The 23,190-nt window shown below is 37.2% G+C and overlaps 1 non-coding gene across 1 annotated transcript; it reads right to left on the reverse strand.

Moving 5' to 3' along the window:
• Positions 1-21,199: 21,199 nt before the first annotated feature.
• On the reverse strand, positions 21,200-21,306 carry LOC133781207 (small nucleolar RNA R71). The gene has a single exon (XR_009869996.1). It is a non-coding gene; the product is annotated as a small nucleolar RNA R71 (small nucleolar RNA).
• Positions 21,307-23,190: the final 1,884 nt, after the last annotated feature.

Genomic DNA, 23,190 nt, shown 5'->3' on the forward strand with positions numbered 1-23,190 from the left:
TAGCTAGTGTGGTAGATACCACTCAAGTCGTGCCAATGGGACCAGGACAAACTAAATTAGTTTGTGAGTTTCTAGATGTGTTTCTAGAGGATTTGCCACGGTTACCTCTACACAAGGAGATAGAGTTTGTTATTGAATTAGTGTCAGGGATGGAACGAGTGTCTAGGGCACGGTATTGAACGACTTCAGCAGATCTGTAGGAACTAAAGGTTCGGTTACAAGGTAAGACAGTATTCTCCAAGGTGGATCTTTGATTTGGTTATCACCAGCTGAGGATCAGGGAGAAGGATTTTGCAAAACATTTCTTTTGTACCAGATATGGGTACATTTGTTCTTAATCATGTCATTTGAATTAACTAATGCTCCGACAACATTTATGAATCAGATGAACAGGGTTTTCATGTTGGAAAAACATTCAGAGCATGCAACAACACGAACGTGGTGGCCCGTTTTCGGTAACAACAACAAAAATCTCATCATTCATATAAACAAATTATATGAACTAGAAAACATCTAGACAGAAACATTAACATACAATACTATTAATCATGCAACATATATATAAATACACAATATATTTATATACAACATATAAACATACAAGAACATGAACTTTTACCTCTTGAAGCATATCAAGTGTCCTTGAATCTTTTCGTATATTTATCATTCTATCTTTCCAAAGCTTTAAGAACTCGAACCACTATCTTCTGGAGTGTTCTCTACACCTCAAGATGTGTGTGGACACATAGAGAACATGGGTTTTCAATTTTACGATTCACAAGTATTTCTCAACACATGAGAACTTGGATTATGGTCTGAGAATGGCTAGAATAAAGAAGAAGAAGAAGAAGAAATAGTTTTTGTCTGACAAAAATTGTTAGAACTATTCTGAATTATGTTTTGTGTATTATTTCTTCTTCTTATTAGTCTATATCATAAATATAGATAGATAATTATATTACATTATTATTCCTAATAATAATAGTAATATAATAAAATATCATAATGATTATAGGAATTGATTTAAGTAAATATCAAACTTACCAAATTTGAAAAAACTTTTAAATTATTAATTAATTAAATAAAATAAAAACAACACTAATACAATATCAATGTAGTTGGTACACGCATGGCACAGTCCCTCGATTGTGTCATGTGTGTACTGCTATTCCCTTTTCAGGGATATTTTATTTTTCTTATATTTATTTATTTAACTAAAATTAATCTTCCACAAAATAAGGTATATATCATTTTATGGAAAAGATGACAACCATATTTCAAAATTTAAATTTCAAATTCAAAATTCAAATTGATGATCATCATTATCATTGTTGATGCGGTTTTTCGCCAACAGTGAATTAAGAGAATAACTGTGATGAATTAATGCTTAATGATAAACCGTAATAAGAAAAGGACTCTCAAGAATTCTCTAAAGGAAATTCCCAAGAACGCTCATCTTTTTTACGTGGTTCAGTGATTAAATCCACCTAGTCCACAAGTCTATGTTATTACTGTCTTTCTCTCTAAATTTTGATAGAGTTTTAGTATTACAGATAAATTCTCCCCTCCTTCTATCCAAGATCTCAGTATTTATAGAGAAAATCCTTGGATAGGTCTTCGGGTCATCACATGACTTAACACCTATTTTTATCTGTATTACACTTATTATAAACATTCAAATTTATCCTAAGGTATGGTCTGATCAGGAAATAAAATTGATCCTGGATCCTTAGGGACATGCGGACATGCCCTGCCTAACCATGCACGATTATATTACGTGTCCAGGTTTTTAGGGATCCGCGGAAATGCCATGTCTGGCCATGCACGATTATATAACGTGTTTGGGTTTTTAGGGATCCAAGGACAAGCCAGATCTTTAGCATGCCCCGAGCTGAATATACCATGAGCTCGTGCCATTGATGCTATGCCTTATACATATTATATGTTCGTGTTTATCGCTTTCTACCCCCCCCCCCCCAGCTTATGCCATCACCTTGGGAACCATGTTGTCTTCATGGAGAATACACGAATTTATTGGCCACTTTTTCCATGCCTTTACTTGCCAGTTGTACTCGAGATTAATAAAGGACTCATGCTAAAATTAGGATGCACATTTGCCCCCCAAGTTCCTGCTCGTGTTTTATGATGTCATCTTCTGACCTACATAGTAAGGACTTCTAGACTTCCATTGCAATTGCCCATGTTCGCCCACTACTCGAGTCCTGGACACATGGAACATTACAATTGGCATATGTTTGGGTTCCGAGGACTGCATTAATTGTCTTGTTAACTTTTTGTCGTCGTTTCATCTTTCAAACTGCAACCCTCAGATTTTGAATTGGCCAAATCGGGTAGCTCACGTTGATTTATACCATTTACGTAAAAAAGGGATAGACAATTCCTACAATTGATCACCTTTTATTCAAAAAAATTCTCTATCTTCCATCTTCTGCATCTTCAAACCTCCTTCTTTCTCAGAGAAACGAAAACCCTCAAAACTCTTTGTTGCGATATCTTCTCAACACCAAGTCATACAACTACTCAGGAGTGAGCACTCCCATCCTTGCAGAATACACTTCTCTCATCGACGTCCACACTGTAAGTTTTATTGTTTCACCTAAACTCTTTTTTTTTATTGACTTCTGAGTTCTATTTACCATGTCCACTTATGCTTCTCCGTAGTCACTATTAGGGTGTTTCCTTGATCTTTTTGGCATATAGGCTCCAACCTTAGGCTTATAGAGAAGGTTTAGAACCTTTTCCAAAATAATGATATTACGAAACCAGGCATTTTCTGGGTAGATTTGGGTAGTTCATGGTAAGTTTTTTTAGGAAATACCCATTTGAGATGTAGAAGATGAAAGGTTAGGGTTCAAAAATTAGATTGCTTAGGGAACATGCTCCTTGGGTGGTCTTTTCTCTAAACCGCCTCCCAAGGTTAGTAGTGATCGGATTCTCTGACACACGAATCCCGAAATATCAGGGGTCTGTTGGGAAATCGAGGCACATGGCGTAGGGTAGCTCGTGTGATCATGCAATGGCCTGAGACTAACTCAGCTCGTATATCACGGATACCCTTCTTCCCCACTCATTCAAGTCATAAACTTTATAAAATATTAGGTCGCCTGCTAAGTGATTCATCTTTCTTGTTCATTAGGTGATCTAATGGTGCCCAAGAAAAGAGCACCAAAGAAGAACGTATCAAAGAAAGATGCTCCTGGTCCGTCTGTCTAGCAAATCAGCAAGGGAAAGGAGATCGCCTCTGAGTCTCCGCTTCACCACTTTGGCCCCGTGGTGGAGAGGAAGTTTTTGGTGGACCCCAATACTTTCTACGAGGTGGAGACGATCATCTCCAAGATCACGACCCAAGGAAGGGTCAATAAGACAATGTTGTCCCAGGACATTGAGGTCGGGTCCGAGGACCTCATCACCCGACCTCTGTATGAAGGAGAAAGGAGTTGCATGCCTCTCCAGGATGACTTCGCGGCCTGGAGCGACGAGCACCTGAAGGTGGGGGCCTTCCTTCCTCTGGACAAGTACTTCGCTGACTTCCTCAACTACGTGAAGTTGGCATCGTTCCAGCTCCCCCCGAGCTCATACCGACTGTTGGCGGGGTCGAAGTATCTTTTTCTAAAGCACAAGTGGGAGGTCCCTACTTCGGCGGACATCCTTTATTTTTTTCTGCCTCAAGGCCAGCCCAGAGCAACAAGGGTGAGGTGACTGGTTCTATTACTTGACCCGATTCCCGAACTCGCCCTCGGTCATCGAGCTCCCCAACGACTATAAAGATCAATTATTTATGTCGAATGGGTTACTCAACTATGAACATCGATACTTCAACCATCCTTGTAAGTCTCATTTCCTTTCTTAGCTCGTGAAATCATTCTCTTTGTGTCTGGACCTACTCCTCGTGTATATACTAATTGAGTATTATTTTTGTGCAGCCATATTCGCGAGGATGAACAAATTTGTGACCCTCGGGGGTCAATACGATACACTGTCTAGGCATTTGCCTAGTGAGAAGGACTATCGCTAGCTCGTGACCGATGACACGATGCTGGCGTGTAAGTTAATTGCTAAAGGCCAGACCTTGGCCTTGAGAAGAACACGGGCTATTCTTTTGGTGGCCCACGAGCTCCCGCCTACCCATATAGGGGACGCCGAGGCCGTTGAAGGAGAGGAGCAAGAAGAAGACGAAGTGCCTCTCGTGCGGAAGAGGTGGGCTCCGGAGGCTGCTCGGGACCCTGAGTTAGAGAAAGCTTCATCGAGGGAAGCATTTGGTCCCTCCGCCCAAGGTAACCCATACCTCTATAGGGAATTAGATAGGGCTATCGCTGACCTTAGGTTAGTTAGGTTTAATCCAAACCAACTCGGCCATCGCCACCCTAACGATCCAAACCGTAATATAACCCTGCTCCAGTGCATGGACCACTTAGTGTTACAACACGAAATGGGATATCCTAAGGGCACCGTTGTCGTAGATAATACCATATCCTTTAGGTCGGTCTTTTATTAAGAGTATGGGACAAATCTCAGGTCATGGCCCTCTCTGCTCCAGGGTACCCTTGCCCCTAGACTTAGGCAGTACGTAGAGGAGTCCAGCCCCGAAATAGAACCTGAGCCTGAACCTCCCCTGATTCAGGAAATTGTAGACTTAGGTTCCCCATCTCCCCAAGTAGTCCTGAGGCCGGAGGTTGTGACAATAGACTCCTCCCCCAACCCGGAGGGTAGGAATTTTTATTATACTGTATATATATATATTGTAAATTTCTGACTTTATCCATTTTCTAACTCCCTTATTATTCTTTTCAGACGAAGAAATGGAGCGACCCGGGGCTCCCGATCTCCGCACCGCTTTCCAGGGAGAGAAGTGCAGCTCGAGTCCTCTTGTAAAGAGGCCCCGATATACGAAGAAAACGCCTCCTACGGCAAGAACAACATCCAAGTCCCCGGCTAAGGGGAAAGGTACGAGCTCAGGAGCTCTGACTTCCACCGTGATGGAGAAAAGGATTCCCCCTCCTCCTCCTCCTCTTCGGTTTGCACCTACTCGGGATCAAGTCATACAAGTCGATCCCCCAGCTCCTGCTGCCCCTGCCACCACCGTTTGTATTCTCATGGATCCCCACGACCTGGAGAAAATCCCCGACACCTTCAGGGGGACCCTTTATGAGACTGTGAACCACATGGTGGAGCATGTCTACAAAGCTAACCCAAGGGACCTCAGGAGGATAGAGGAGCACAGCCCAGAGAACATCCTGGAGCCAGCTCTGGGGATGACCCTCAGTGTAAGATCTTTTCTTTTAAGTTAGTGAAATTTTTCCTTTTCAATTTTGCCCCCCAGTATGCGCCTAACTATCCCCTTTGAACTTTGCAGGCGGCCCTGGCTTAGGACTGCAGCATAGCCCGAGATCGAGCTAGGAATGATGAGCTTCAGACCAACCTCTAGACCGTAAAGATCATCCTGACCGCAGCTCAAGAAGGCGCGCAGGCTGCCAAAGCTGCTTTGCAGTGGCGCAAAAAGGCGAGCACGATGCCAAGGCCGCTCTTGCATCGTCCCGAGAAAGTGAGCAGGCCGCGAAGGCTGCCTTAGCCACTCTTCAGGTCGAGATAGCTAAGGCTAAGGCAAAGCTGCAAGAGGCCAAGTCTACAGTGCAGGAGGAGAAGGCGGCCTCCCTGTCCTCCATGGAAGATATGTTGTACCATTGCTAGGAATTCAACCAGGATGGCAACTTTTATTTCATGGCTCCCGAGCTGTGGGATCCCTATCTTGAGAAATTCAAGGCTCGGATCCTACAAAAGCCATCGGAGACGGGGGAAGCCTTTGTTGTGGGTGAGCAAGAGGTTGAGGAGGTCACCTCCTCGAAGTGTCCTGGAGGAGTCTGATGCAAAGCTCCAATTTGTTGTGGTTTTATTTTATTTTTTCTCGAGACAATTTTGTTTTTAATTCGTATATCTAATGTTAATCTTTTCCTTAATTCTCTCATGTTTATGCTTTCTTATATTTCCACATTCGAGAATTTAGGACTTGACTATTAGATCAGAATAGATATTTTGAATTTGGCTACATTCGAGCCTAATGTGTTGATTTATATGATACCTGTTACGTGTCAGGCATCCGACCCGGTTATAATCGGGATTTTAAATATTTCAAACTTAGTTCACGTTACGTTTACTGATATCTCAAGCTTCTAGGAAAGACATCGAATTTTCAATTTTGCTAACTTTTAAGTATTGGACCCGGTTGTATCCAGGGTTTTAAATGATTTAAACTTAGTTCGTGCTAGGTTTATTGACACCTCGTGTTTTTCTTAAAAGAAAACATCGGTTAATCAATTTTACTAATTTCTAAGTTTTGGACCTTGTTGTATCCAGGATAGTTTTATACCTGGTTATATCAAGGATTTTAAATGTTTCAAACTCATCCTTAATTCGCATATTCTAATTTTAATCTATCTCGGGTTATATGCCCCCCAAGTAACCAAAATGTGAACTTTCTCGGTTACTTAGACAAACGTTATCACACAAACTGATATATAAATAATCTTGTGAAGGGAAAAGCTTAAAACTATACAAAAAAACAAGAAATACATGACGATCCCTTCATTTCTCAGTTAAATGGCTTTTATAACTAAGCCTTACAAAGATGGATGGTATCACTATTGATAATACTTCTTTAGGTGCATGGCATTCCAGGTCCGTGGGACTGTTTCACCACTAAGTTGAGTTAATTTGAAAGTTCCTTCATCCATGACTTCCACAATCTGATAGGGACCTTCTTAGTCGGACCTAAAGTGTCGTCTTTAGGGACCTTGTTCGCCAAAAAGACCCTTCGGAGAACTAGGTCGCCCAAACCAAATCTACGTCTTCTAACCTTGGAATTAAAATAACGAGTGATTTTATGTTGGTAATGTGCGAGCTGTAGTTGTGAATCCTCTTGTTTCTCATCAATCAGGTCGAGCGACGCATTAAGCAACTCCTCATTCCGTTCCTGGCTGAATGTCTGTAACCTGTGCGTGGCTACTTTTTCTTCGACAGGAAGGACGACCTCACTCCCGAAAGTCAGGGAGAAAGTGGTGTGTCCTGTGGAGGTCCGGTGGGAGGTCTGGTATGCCCATAGTATATGCGGGAGCTGCTCAGGCCAGACTCCCTTGGCCTCATCTAACCTTTTCTTAAGACTCGCTTTGAGGGTCTTATTCACAGCCTCGACCTACCCATTGGCCTGTGGGTACGCAACCAAAGAGAAACTTTTAATTATGTCGTGCTTTTCACTGAAATCAGTAAAGAGATCACTGTCGAACTGAGTTCCATTATCTAACACGATCTTCTTTGGAAGCCCAAACTGGCACACAAGACTCTTAACCACAAAGGCTAGGACTCTCTTTGAGGTGATGGTTGCCAGAGGATCGGCCTCTACCCACTTTGTGAAATAATCAATGGCCACCACCGCAAAACGAACTCCTCCCTTTCCCATAGGTAAAGCTCTTATTAAATCAATTCCCCATACTGTAAATGGCCATGGGGATGAGATCATCGTTAGCTCGACTGGCGAAGCTCGTGAGACTGTGGCGAAGCGTTGGCATTTGTCGCACTTCTGAACATGGGAGATGGAATCTTTTGTTAAAGTGGGCCAAAAATAACCCTGCCTTAATATTTTTAAGGCTAGGTTTTCCCCCCCGCCATGATCCCCATAGAAGCCTTCATGCACCTCTTGCAGAATGGTTTTAACCTCTTCTGGCAGAACACACCACAGAAGAGGCAAGGAATGGCCACATCGGTACAATATTCCATCCACTATTACATATCTCGGAGCTTGATAGAGTATCCTTCTCGCGTCTTTTCTCTCTTCAGGTAGCTTCCCTGTTGTAAGATACTCCATCATGGGGGTCATCCAGGTCAGCCTAGTGTTAATCATCTTGACCTCCATCACGTTTCCTACCACGCTTGGACTTTCCAAAAATTCCACCGGTACTACGTTCAAAGTCTCAACTTCCTTGGAGCTGGCGAGCCTCGCCAAAGCGTCTACATTAGCATTCTGCTCGCGAGGGATCTGTTCGATGGTGCCACACTCAAATTCTGATAGCACTTTCTTCACCTTGGCTAGGTAAGCTACCATCTTGGTACCCCGCGCTTGGTATTCCCCTAATACTTGATTGACCACGAGCTGGGAATCACGATAACATTGGATGACCCTTGCTTTCAATTCCTTTGCCACTCTAAGCCCGGCTAACAAAGCCTCGTATTTGGCTTCGTTGTTTGATGCTTCGAATCTGAATCGTTGCACGATATGGAATCGATGCCCCTCCAAAGAGATAAGTATGATTCCAGCTTCGGACTCGTTCTCGTTAGAGGAGCCGTCCACGAATATTCTCCACAACTCCTGCACCAGTTCTTTCAAGAGATCCTCTTGAAATCTGGTGCATTCATCCATAAATTTAGCAAGGGTCTAGCTTTTTATCGAGGTCTGTGGTACATATAGTATCTCGAACTGGCTGAGTTCGACTGCCCATTTTAAGAGACGTCCTAACGCTTCAGGTTTTTGCAATACCTACCATAGAGGTTGGTCGGTCATGACGTGAACTGAATGGGACTGGAAGTATGGCCTAAGCTTCCTAGAGGCTAATATCAGGCAGAACACCATCTTTTCCAACAAGGGATACCGTGATTCAGCTCCGAGAAGTCTTTTCTTGTATAATACACCGGTTTTTTAACCCGATCTTCTTCCCAAACCAACACGATGCTAGCTGCATTTTCTGTCACAGCCAAATAACGGAATAGGGCTCCCCTGCCACTGGCTTAGACAATACTGGGGGCTCGGCCAAATGTGTCTTCAGATTCAGAAATGCATGTTCGCACTCCTCAGTCCATTCGAATTTCTTATTTCCTCTGAGCAAGTTATAGAATGGTAAGCACTTGTCAGTGGATTTTGAAATGAACCAATTTAGGGCTGCCACCCTTCCAGTCAGGCTCTGGACTTCTTTATGCGATTTGGGTGAAGGCATTTCCAATAGCGACTTAATTTTATTTGGATTTGCCTATATCCCCCTTGTATTGACTATGAATCCCAGAAAATTTCCCGATGCCACTCCGAAAGTACCCTTTTGGGGATTCAGCCTCATATTGTATTTCCTCAGGATCTTGAAAAATTCATTTAGGTCGGACACATGGTCGTCGGCAATCTTAGACTTGACTAGCATGTTGTCAACTTACACTTCCATATTTTTGCAGATTTGGCCAACGAACATTCTGTTAACTAACTGTTGGTAGGTAGCCCCGGTGTTCTTTAGTACGAAGGGCATAACTTTATAACATTATACATTTGTTGGAGTCATAAAGCTAGTATGCTCCTGGTCTGCAAGATTCATTGCGATCTAGTTATATCCAGAATACACATCCATGAAGGACATAAGCTCGTGCCCCGCGGTGGCATCTACTAACTGATCAATTCTCGGCAATGGAAAGCAATCCTTAGGACAAGCTTTGTTCAGGTCAGAGAAATCGATGTAGGTCTGCCACTTTCCGTTTGGCTTCGGGACCAGGACAGGATTCGTGACCCAGATCAGATATTTTTCTTCACGAATGAACCCACACTTTAATAACCGAGCTACTTCTTCCTCCAATGCCTCAGCTGGGACTATTCCCAGACGCCTCTAATTTTAGGATCTGGCGGGCACACTTTTATCCAAATTCAAGGTGTGCATGATCACGCTCGGGCTGATCCCTACCATGTCCTCATGAGACCAGGCAAATACATCTAGATTCTCCTGCAAGAATTTTACAAGCTCCTTTTTTCTTCCATCATCGAGACTTTTCCCAATTTTAATGATTCTCGAGGCGTCCTGGGGATCTATATTTACCTCATCGAGCTCCTCAATAGCTTGGAACTCTGACTTGTCGATGACCCCTGGGAGGGCCATTAGGCTGAGCATTTTGGTGATCTTGTGCCATGGGTGCAAAACTTGGGGTGGCAGATCTGCCTGACCGACTTGGTTTGGATCGGTCATTCCTACGGGACTTATGAGACCCACTTTGCCTCTTTCCAACATTAACGTCGGTTGCAAGAGGGGGTAGCCGGGCCAAAACCTCCTTGATTTCCTTGTTTACTTTGGCAAAATGGCTTCTTAACTGCATGTTTTCCAATTCTACCGCAGTCAAGTAATCTAGGTTCGGATTCGGCGGCAATGACACCGAACTCCCAGTGTCACTATGGCCCATCGGTTGCTTTCCCAACCGTTGCTGGATTTCAGGAATATGCTCACTGGAAATAGCGGCATGGTGAGCCTCCAGCTCACCAGGCTGTTCCATCTCATTACCGTGTCTCAATCGAGTGACCACCATGATGAACTTTGATTGAGATTTTGATGAAAGCACTAATCTGCAGCTCTCATTGAAAGCACCACACTCTTGACGCGGTTTTTCACCAACAGTGAATTAAGAGAATAACTGGGATGAATTAGTGCTTAATGATAAATCCTAATAAGAAAGGACTCTCAAGAATTCTCTAAAGGAAATTCCCAAGAACACTCGTCCTTTTTACGTGGTTCAGTGATTAAACCCACCTAGTCCACGAGTCTATGTTATTACTGTCTTTCTCTAGGAATTTTGAAAGAGTTTTCGTATTACAGATAAATTCTCACCTCCTTTTATCCAAGATCTCAATATTTATAGAGAAATCCTTAGACAGTTCTTCGGTTCATCACGTGACTTAACACCTATTTGTATATGTATTACTCTTATTATAAATATTCCAAATTATCCTAAGGTATGGTCTGATCAGGAAATAAAACTGATCCTGGATCCTCAGGGACATACGGACATGCCCTGCCTTACCATGCACGATTATATTACATGTCCGGGTTTTCAGGGATCCGCGGACATGCCATGTCTGGCCATGCACGATTATATAACGTGTCCAAGTTTTCAGGGATCCAAGGACATGCTAGATCTTTAGCGTTCCCCGAGCTGAATATACCATGAGCTCGTGCCATTGATGTTATGCCTTATACATATTATAAGTTCGTGCCTATCTCTTTATACCACCCAGCTCATGCCATCACCTTGGGGACTGTGCTGTCTTCATGTAGAATACACGGATTCATTGGCCATTTTTTCCGTGCTTTTACTTGTCAGTTGTACTCGAGCTTAATAAAGGACTTGTGCTGAAATTAGGATGCACAATCATCATCTTTTAAAATTCGATAAATCAAAAACTATTTTTGACTTACCAATTTTATTTTCTCCCACTCAAATAAAATAATTAATTTTAAAAATATATTTATTTATTTATTTATATGAATTTTGAAACTTACATATTTAAATTAATAAATATATTGACGAAAACTAATAATTAATTCCAAACTAATTATTCAACTTCAATTATCATATAATTGTATACTTGACCCGAAAAATAAAATTATTCTTAAATTCCCAAATTACAGTTATACCCTTGTATCAACTCTTACCTTGATATGGTGTTGATAGAGCCACCCTGGGGACCTATGGATCTATAATATCAAGCTCCACTAGATATTAGATTATTAATCAAAGCTCTTTGATTAAATAATCATATTTATTAATATCATGATTATTCCACTATAAATATGAGATTGAACTCTAGATAATTATAGACATATATCTACTTAGTACTTTATTAATGAATGAAGTGTTCATTGACATAATCATTACATACAATATTAATCCTCTATTAATGGCTCATAATTAAAAGGGAATAAAATTACCATTTTACCCTTTTAGCTATATCTTGTTCCTAGAGTACCATTGACTTTACTAGTGAAGATTGTGTTACAACAAGTTTGCAACGTGAGCACTCATAACCTTTTCAGTTCCAAAAGTCAACCCAATAGGGAACCATTATTCAATTTATAAGAAGGTATAGATTCTATATCTTTTAAACTATGTCCCCAGCAATATATATCATTGAGTCCCCAAAACATTTGTTCTTAGCCTGATCATTCTGACAAACCTTAACGCATGAACCAAAGGACCAGATGGAATATATAGGAGTTCATAGCAACCTCAGGATTAAGATCATCGTATATATGATCATTGTTTGATGTGTTTGATAAATACTATGAAACAGTGTTTAAACAAGTATTAACAAATCACATCTGGCCTAGTTCTATATATCACTATATATAAAGTATCTTCACTAAAGTGTACTACTACACTAGTGACCCGGATCTGGGTCACTTGTATTCATAATACTAGCGAACTGTACTAGCAGTAATTAATCTTAAGATTCCATAACTTTATTTTACTGCGAACTGTTTTAAGTTTATTATCTTAATCTCGATCATCTCATACCAATATGAGATTAAGACCACATAGATAAACTTTGGAATTTTTTGATACTCACTTAATATTATCAATATAATATCATACATAGTCTATATATATAATAATTCAACTCAATTATTTATTTCATTTAAAACATTTGTCAACTACAATTGCTTTAAGGGCATTATTCCCAACAATCTCCCACTTGCCCTAAAGCAAATTGAGGCATCTCTTTTCAATATAACAATCACATTCTCCTGACCGAATTTGTCTAATAAAGTCTTTGTAAGAGTTTTGTAAGAAACTATTTTGAAGTTATCTGCAAGATCATTACATCAATTATGTAAAATTTTCTCGAATTAAATGACACTTCATTTTATGTGCTTTTATCCTCTCATGATTTATAGTTGTTCTAGAATAGTTGTATCTACATTACTTTCGTAATGAGATAATGGTTGTTCATTGAAGTCTGAAACCCTTCTAGAACGACAAAGAACTTAAGTCAGTAATATAGCCTATTTAATTTCTCGTAGCTGTTACGTATTGGCTTTTGTGGTGAAACATACAAATCTGAAATGTCTAATACATTTCCTGATCAATGTGTCTCCTCCACAATTATGGAGGCTGATTCTGATATTAGTCTTTGAAGATTTAAAAATTAGTTCATCCTTTGGGATTTTAGATCTCTGCCTAAATGCACATACATATAATCTCTATTATATTCAAGATACTCAAAATTAAGTCCTTATAATAATTGAATGACTCAATCAATCATTGGATTGACAACTGCCGACAATTCCCATTGTTTAACAAAATGTCAATTTGAAAATATAACATTCGATACATTAAATAGTTCATCACTGAGTTGTAGGAATAATTGTCTCATGTCCTCTTTTCTAGTAAAATAATAAATGGACATTTATTTCTTGGATAATACATTCTCCTTACCGAGAAGGCAAAAAAAAACATTTCTTGGATAATTGTAAACTAAAGCATTTAAGCTTCTTATATATATAAGTCGCTTGAGACAGTGCCTAAAGATTGTTGTTTCAATCTCTATAGAGTTGAGTGTATAGAACATTCTTGGCTTTTCTAAATCTAATACTTAGAAATGGTTAGTTAACCATTTCTTTTCTATTGACGATTTCTCTACATCATTCCCAATGATTAGAATGTTGTCGATATTAAGAATAAGAATCACAACACAATCTTTCTTGTTGACATTTTCAAAAGATTTTGTCATGTCAGCCATTCAGTAAAGACTACTTAGACATCCATTTAAATTAATCTCATAATCCATGCATTGAGCAGTGAATAAGAATATGTAAAGAAATTTAAGTTTGGTTACAATAGAATATACTTATTCAAGTAATAAATTTTTCTTTCTGTTCATAGCCTTAGGTTATGTGGTTAGTTGGTGAGAACTTAATGTGCATAAAGTGGTTTAATTATTTTATTTGTGAATAATGAGTAAATGAGCATTAGTGTTGATAAATTACAGTGAAAGGGTGAAGTAATTGAGACTGAAAATCTAGTTTAATGTTCTAAAAAGCAGGATTGTTTTCCTGTGGATTATATAGGCATAGCAGTATTGAGTGTTTGAATTGGTTAGTTATGTCAACTTGATTTGTTCAGGTTTGATTCTAGTTAGATCCTTTACTCGAGGGCGAGTAAATGTTTAGTTTGGGGGAGTTTGATAAACGAGTTTTAGGCTGGTTTATGGTCTAGTTTTAGGGTGTTTTTCGTTAGTTTAGGATTATTTTATTGCAGAATTATGCTCGTTTGCTGGCTTTTCATGCTAAGTTGGTGAAAAGAGTGAAAAGGAGCGAAAGTGAAAGAAAATATAGTTAAGATGGAGAAAATCGTGTTTTTTGGAGTCGATATGTGCGAGTTTGGATGCTGACAATAGCGCTACAGCGCTATCAAAGGGGTGCCATAGCGCTGGGAAGGGCATAAAGGAGTTGATCGATTCTGGAAGTAGTGTCCCAGTGCTGCAAAAGGAGCGCTACAGCACTATCAAGAACAGTCGAGCAACGCTACAATGCTACATCAAGGGCGCTACAACGCTAATTTTTTAGAGTATTTTGGCTCTGACTTTAGCATTATAGCGCTACAAAGCTAGCACTACAGCACTATAAACGTGTTTTTCATATTTTTATCCACTTTTTGAAGGAAAAAATGGTCTTTTCACTTGGGAATCTTGGAAGGCTATTTAAGAACATTTTTTCTGCGATTTTAGGGAGTCTTAATTTTTGAAAAAAAACCCTAGATTAGAAGAGGCTTCTGTAATTAGTTTTCTGTTCCATCTAAATTCATTAGGTTGATTTTTAAATGATTATTTATTTGAAGTTTCATTTCATCATGTTATTTACGAACTAATTTCTTTTATATAGGGATTAATGTAGTCACTGAGATTTTTATTTAATTTTATTATGATTTTCTATTGATACTTCTTTTCCATTCTAATTTATATGATGTTTGTTTAATGCTAGTAAATACTTGATCACTATTTACTTGATTTAATGGTTTTGATTCAAAATTTGAAAGATGAGAATTGAATATGCTATCATTGTATAGACATAGGTTGCATATTGGACGAAAGTACATGTATGACATGTGTAGTGATTAGGTTTTCATGTTTAATGCCTTCTATATGTTCAAGTTTATCTACATATAGATTTAGATCTTATATCTTGGAAAAGAATAGGAATCGATTATATTAACCTGCTATTAGAATAGAAAGAAGAGCTTTAGAATTGATTATTAAAATTAATAGAATGAACAGTTGATGAAATTAATTCCTAGGCTTTGTATTATTGATTTTTCATTAAGTGATTCATTTTTTTGTTTCCAGTTCTTTAATTTTTGTTCATAGTTTATAGTATTTATTTTACCTTTATTATTCACTTAAATTTTAATTCACCAAATAAAATTTGAAAATTAATTAGTGATACTTGAAAGAAAGTCTCTGTGGGACGATATCAGTTCTTCCAGAATTTACTACTTGACACTACTACGTATACTTGCGTACAGATTTGACAAATCAGTCTTTAATGTTGTACAATCAAATGTGTACAGAGTATAACAAGTCTTAAGATTATAGAAATAATAAAGATGATAATGATTACTCAATATCTATTTAATCTTATCAAATATGATTAAATTCCATTTCCAAAATACTAATTTTGCTTAGCACTCTAGTTGTATGTGAGTTGGGTTTGAATTACAAGTTCACATGCAAATTACTTGAATTTCAAATTCGAGTTTAGAATTCCTTTTGATCAGATCAAACAAGTCTCTAAGTGACTTTATTTTGAATGATGCATGAAAATTTCTAGAAATTTTCTTTGCATTCAATAAATGTTAAGCATATCTAAAATAAATTTCAATCAATATTGACTCACTATTTATTATTTCTTTTAGTTTTGAACATTAAAAGGTTCAATATACATCTCTATGTATTAGCTAAATGATTATGTGATTTATGAGTCTTTATAAGAGAAAGGTCTTTTGGTTAACTTTAAATAACAGACTATATAAACAGGGAGAGAACCATTGAATGATTGCACTAAAAATAATGATTGCACATATATGTTTCACTTAATTGTGGTTGGAAAAAGATGTCTTATTAACTCTATCATTTGCACAATAATAAATAATTCATAATTATTATTTATACTCATTGACAAAATTGGTGGAACAAGTATATTTCAAAAATAGCAATTGAATATATTATTCAAAAGAAATACTAAACACATTCATTCATCAAATAAAGGAATCTAGAAACATAGTTTCTAGAAAGAATTCTAGAACTACTTTAAAGGAAAAGAACTTATTAATTTCTTTCATAATGAAAATCAACTATTTCAAAATGACAATTTTTTTTAATTATTTTAAACTAAATAAAATAAATTCCTAAACTAATCTTTTTCTATATTCAATTGTCTTCATCATCTCTTCTTCGCTCTGGTTTCAATGCAGCTATTCTTTTTCTTAAAAGATTTCCACTTAACAAGAACATATGAAAAATAATATTAGTGGTATAGTTTTGAATTAACCATTCAAAAAATTAATGAAGAGATTTTTAGTATATCAAATTTACCCCATGTTTCAAAATTGAGCATGTGCTATAGCATCATCTTTTATTATGGCCCACATCTTGTATGAAGTTTCAATAACCATATATCTTTCTTTAATTTTTCCATGCATGGTCGATAACATGCATTGAATTGTCAGGTGATTCGATCTCATCCATTCCCCATATTTTTCATGTTCATCAAAGCTGGATGAAAAGCTTGGAACCTCGGGTGGTAGATCATAGATCGCACCATACAAGTTTTGTGCTCCGAAGGAAATGTGAATCCCATCGTACCATCTTCTCATGTGGTTAAGATTAAATTTAATCCTTTCCAAGAGTTTGGGAATGAGGTATGTTTGATTTCCCAAGTTTTCAAGTACATGATCATGATTAAGAGAATTAACCAGTGTTGCTGGAAATAAATAAATAAAATATAATGAATTAAAACATATAATAAATATCATATTTTATTTGGAAAAGTAAATATGATGCATGAATGCAACACATAAAAATTATGTACTAATCCACGATAAATTAATTTGAAAATTAATGGACTGCCTTGGGGTAGGTCAGACTAACTCCAAATTAATTTTGAGATAAATCTCAATTTCATTAGTGAAAGCTTAAAAATGTCTTTTTCTCTTTTGACTTATGAACTACCGCTAGTTTGGTCAAGATGCACTAGTTGTGCTCAAAAGCCTAGATAAATCTTTGTAGTGCAACCCATTATTTTCAATCAATGATTTACTAAAGAGTGTGTCTTAGGGTCATTCAAACTTGAAATACATCACTAATTATATTCTCATAAGAGAAGTCAACCTTGAGATAAAATAAACATATTCAAAAGCCTTTCCTTAGGGAGGCCGCAAATGGAGGGGACATGAGGCCCTTCCGATGCATCTCGGTGCTCAACCAATAATGGAGATAATGAGACTTATTGTCATAACTCTCTCTCCCACTCACTATTTTGCAAAACTGTGTTTTTCACAAAATCAATATTTTTTAATTTAGTTGTAATTTATTTTTACCAAATGATATTCTTATAATTACTAATCCAATTAAGCAAAACAAAAACAAAATTGTGCCCTTAATTCTAATTCTAATTTTTCTTTAATTAAGAGAATATCTTTTTTATTTTAATAATTTTTTTTTATTAAAAACAACAAATTAAACAATTTTATATTTAATTTACCATCATAACTAATTAAGACTAAATTTATAATTATATGATGTATCATATATATGCAGATAACAAAGTATAGCTTGTTTCTACACGAATGTAATGCATGCTAATTGCATACTGTGTGGGTATATGAATGGCATGTTATAATGCATGACAAAATATTAAATATTTTAATCACATTCAAACATTTATAATAAGTAAATAAAAGTTGGTATGGTAACTTTTGGGTATTTCTAGAAAAATTACAACACTAGCAAAAAATACATGAAAATGTAACTTAGCCTAACTAAGGCCTAATAAAAAACACTTTGATCTTGAACCGTGAGATGTAGTCTTGTTGAGTCAATGCCACCATTTTTCCATATCCATTTTGAATTATACAAAATTTTAATTATTTTAAACAAACATTTTAAAATAATTAAACTTTAGGTTTTAACACCCAAAAGTTTCTAAGGCTCAATTTGAATTTGGGTAATTTAATTCAAAAATCAAATTAAACAATTTAATTTTAATAAATTAAAATTCAAGATAATTTTAATTTTGGACATTTTAATTAAAACAATTTTAATTATGGAAGATAACAATTAAAACATTTTTAATTAGTAAAAATAATCAACATGATTTCAATTAAAGAAATTTCCAAATTAAAACTATTTTAATTCAATTTCTGATTTTTAATCAAATGAATAATTAAAAATTAATTATGGTAACAACACACTAAGGTTTGTTTGAAACAAAACCTAGGTTGTACCAAGGTTGCGGCGGTTGGAGGTCTGGCGGGGTGCACGACTGAGCACAGGTTGGGGCGCAGTGGCTGGGAGCGGAGCCTGGCGCACGGGTGCGGCTGGGGCGCACATTGGCTGGGCTTGGCAGGGCGCATAGGCAAGTGCGCATAAGTTGGCGCAAACAGCAGCTTGGGGCTCTGGCTCGAGGCTCGAGGCTCGAACCACAATAGAATTTTACCCATAATTTTTTAAAATAAATTACAAAATGCATATTCCCCAAAATGGCTTTCATATGTCATCTAGAAATTTTAAGAACAATTCCTAAAACCAAAACACCATGATAAACAACCCTTAAGAATCTATCATCATGAAAATAAACATCCATCCATTCAAAAATATATCAACTATAATATAAAAATGCATATAATCTCACACAACAATTAATAATATGTATAGATTAATGACGTGCTCTAGTACAAATTGTTGGAAAAAAATTCAGAGCAGGCAGCAAAACGAGCGTGGTGGGCCCATTTTGGTAACAAAAAAAATTCTCATCATTCATATGAACTAGAAAATATCCAGACAGAAACATTAACATACAATATTATTAATCATGCAACATATCTATAAATATACAATATATTTATATGTAACATTTAAACATATAAACATACAAGAACATGAAATTTTACCTCTTGAAGCCTATCAAGTGTTCTTGAATCTTTTTGTATATTTATCAATCTTTCTATCCAAAGCTTTAAGAACTCAAACCACGATCTTCCAGAGTGTTCTCTACACCTCAAGATGTGTGTGGGCACATAGAGAACATGGGTTTTAAATTTTAGGAATCACAAGTATTTCTCAATACATGAGAACTTTAATAAATGAGTTTTAGGCTCATTTATGGTCTAGTTTTCGGATGGTTTTCGTTAGTTTGTGATAATTTTATTGTATAATTATGTTCGTTTGTTCATGTTTCAAGATTTCCATGCTCAGTTGGTGAAAAGAGTGAAAAGGAGTGAAATGGAAGAAAATATAGTTAAGTTGGAGAAAATCGTGTTTTTCGAGGTCGATATGTGCGAGTTTTGATGTTTTCAATAGCGCTACAGCGCTATCAAAGGAGCACCATAGCACTAGGAAGGACATGAAGGAGTTGCTGAGTCTGGAAGTAGCGCCCCAGCGCTACAAAGGCAGCGCTACAGCGCTATCAAGAACAGCAGAGAAGCGCCCAGCGCTACATCAAGGGCGCTATAACGCCAGAGAAATTATTTTTAGGGTACTTTGACTCTGACTATAGTGCTACAGCGCTCCAGACATGGCGCTACAGTGCTAGCAACGCGTTTTTCAGATTTTAAACCACATTTTGAAGGGCAAAATGGTCTTTTCACTTGGGAATCTTGGAAGACTATTTAAGGAACATTACTCTGCGATTTGGAAAGGAGTCTTAGTTTTATAAACCCTAGATTAGAAGAGGCTGCTGTAATTAGTTTTCTGTTTCATCTAAATTCATTAGGTTGATTTTTATGATCAACTATTTGAAGTTTAATTTCATCATGTTATTTATGAACTAATTTCTTTTATCTAGGGATTAATGTAGTCACTGAGATTTCTTTTTAATTTTATTATGATTTTCTATTGATACTTCTTTTCTATTCTAATCTATATGATGTTTTTCTAATGCTAGTAAATACTTGATCACTATTTACTTGATTTAATGGTTTTGATTCAAAATTCAAAAGATGAGAATTGAATATGCTATCATTGTATAGACATAGGTTTCACATTGGACGAAAGTACATGTATGACTTGTGTAGTAATTAGGTTTCCATGTTTAATGCATTCTATATGTTCAAGTTTATTACAGAAATATAGAAAACCTGCATATAGACTGAGATCTTATATCTTGAAAAAGAATAGGAATCCATTATATTAACCTGCTATTAGAATAGAAAGAAGAGATTTAGAATTGATTATTAAAATTAATAGAATGAACAGTTGATGAAATTAATTCCTAGGCTTTTTATTATTAGTTGATTCATTGTCTTGTTTCCAGTTATTTAAATTATGTTCATAAGTTAGAGTACTCACTTTAATTTTATTCTTTTCATCATAAGTTTAATTCACCAAATAGAAAGTTAAAGAACAATTAATGGTATTTGGAAATCAGTCCTCGTGGGATCGACACTCTATTGATCATATATTACTTGATTCGACCACATATACTTGCGTGTTAATTTTCATAGATCAAGTTTTTGGTGTCGTTGTCGGGGACTTAAATTCCAATATCACAGTTAATTGTTATTTGTTCTAATTTGTTTATTTTATTTTATTTTATTTCAGTTTAATATTTATTTGGATCAAGGTTCTATTGTGTTTCAGGAATCATTGGTATATGTGAAGCAGTAGACAAAAGCAATTGATCTGGAGATTGAAAGAACGTGCAGATAGAACCGAAAAACAAAGAGGAGATTGGAGTTTATCATGGCTGACAATTTGGGAAACGGTGCTAATAATGGTCAAGGGGCTGCAGAGGTTCCAAAGGATCAAGGACCAATAACATTGAGAGATTATGTACTTCCTACTGTTACAAGAGTGCATTCATGCTTTAAACCTCCAACCATTTCTACAAAAAAATTTGAAATTAAGCCCGTAATCCTTCAAATGGTCCAATCAACTGTCCAGTTTGGAGGTATGCCAACGAAGGACTCCAATTTACAAATAGCTAATTTTCTGGAGTTATGTGCTACGTTCAAGATGAATGAGGTGAGTGATGATGCTATAAGATTGAGGCTATTCCCATTGTCACTGAGGGATAGGGCGAAGAGTTGGCTGATATCCTTACAGATGAATTTTATCACTACATGGGAGGAGTTAGCTCAAAAGTTCCTTGCTAATTTCTTTCCTCCAGCGAAGGCTGCAAAACTAAGGGGAGAGATCAATAACTTTTATCAGATGGAAGGAGAGTCACTGTATGATTCTTGGGAGCGATCTAAGGAGTTTTTAAGGAAGTGTCCACACCATGGTATAGAAAAGTGGATGTTGGTGCATAATTTTTACAATGGGTTGAATGGAACAACTAGGACAATTATAGATGTTGCGGCGGGAGGTGCTTTTATGAGTAAGAGTGCTAATAAGGCGTATGAGTTATTATAAGAGATGGCAATGAATAATTATCAATGGCCAACTGAAAAGGGACAACAAAAGAAGGTGGCTGGAATGATGGCATTGGAGGCCATATCAATGCTTACAGCTCAAGTAGCAGCCTTGACAAAGCAACTACAAGAGACTACACTCCCATCACAAGCTATGCAAGTTCAAAATTTGTGTGAATTGTGTGGTACAACCCATCCACCCAACCAATGCCCTGCTCTAGATATGAATAACATGCCCATGGAAGAAGTACAAGTTATAGGGAATTATCCGAGACAACCCAATAATCCAAATTCCATGTCCTACAAACCAGGTTGGAAGAACCATCCTAATTTTTCCTGGTCCAATAATCAAAATACTCTACAGCCTTACCCTCCACCTCAGCCACAATATCAACCTGCCCAAAATAAACCACCGTATCCACAGCAACATGCACACCAACACCCTTCACCTGGATATTATCAACCACAAAATAGACCACACCCAATGCCAATGAAACCAGCTAAACCTCAACCTGATGCACTTAACCATTTATGACTAAAACCAGGGCGTCCATAAGGAGTTTGGAGACTCAAATAGGCCAGTTGGCCACTTTAATGTCGAATAGAGCTCAAGGAAATTTTCCTAGCACTACAGAAGTTAATCCTGTAGAACAGTGTCAAGCTATTACTTTAAGGAGTGGAACAAGGTATGAAGGACCACAGAAGAATCAGTCAGAAGAAGAAGGTCAGAAGGGAAACACACAAGCCATAGACAAAGAGAAGTCTAATGACGAAAAGGTTACTGAAGACCTTAGGAAGGAAGAGGAGGTACCACATGTGAGTATTGAGCATCATGTTAGAATACCATATCCACAAAGGTTGTGCAAGCATAATTTGGATAAGCAATTTGCAAAAAATTTAGAGGTGTTCAAGAAGCTACATATAAATATATCGTTCGCAGAAGTGTTAGAACAGATGCCCAGCTATGTGACGTTTATGGAGATTTTTTCTAATAAGAGAAAGATGGGTTATTATGAAACAGTAATGTTAACGGAAGAGTGTAGTGCGATTTTGCAAAGGAAACTTCCTCAAAAGTTACGAGATCCTAGTAGTTTTACTATTCCATGCACGATTGGGGAGTTTGAATGTAAGCATGCACTTTGCGATTTTGGGGCAAGTATTAATTTGATGCCTTTGTCAGTATTTCGTAGAATTGGTTTGGGTGAAGCTAGGCCAACCACAGTAACATTGCAGCTGGCAGATAGATCTGTGAAGCATCCACGTGGTATTATAGAATATGTGTTGGTTAAGGTGGATAAGTTTATATTTCCAGCTGATTTTATAGTTCTTGATATGGAGGAGGATGAGAATGTTCCTATTATCTTGGGGAGACAATTTTTAGCAACTGGGCAAGCATTGAAAAAGGAGAGTTAAGGCTAAGAGTGCAAGGGGAATAAGTAGTATTTAATGTGTTCAAGGCTATGACTTATCCTAAAGCAAGTGACAATTGTTTCTCAGTTGATGTGGTAGAAGAAGTAGTAGGGAGAATAAAATTAATTGAGGATCCTCTTGAATTAAGTCTTACAGTTAATGATGTAGATGATGAGGATAATGAAGAGGCTTTGAGTTAATTGAAGTGGATAAAATCAAATGAGTCGTGGAAGCATAAAAAGTTTGAAGAATTGGGCGAGGGACCGGAAAGACCATTACCATCGATTCTGAAGCCACCAGTGTTAGAACTGAAAGTTTTACCAGAAAATCTCTGCTATGCTTATCTTG

The sequence above is a fragment of the Humulus lupulus genome, chromosome 5 (genome assembly GCF_963169125.1).
Source record: "Humulus lupulus chromosome 5, drHumLupu1.1, whole genome shotgun sequence".
NCBI classification, from domain to species: Eukaryota; Viridiplantae; Streptophyta; class Magnoliopsida; order Rosales; family Cannabaceae; genus Humulus; species Humulus lupulus.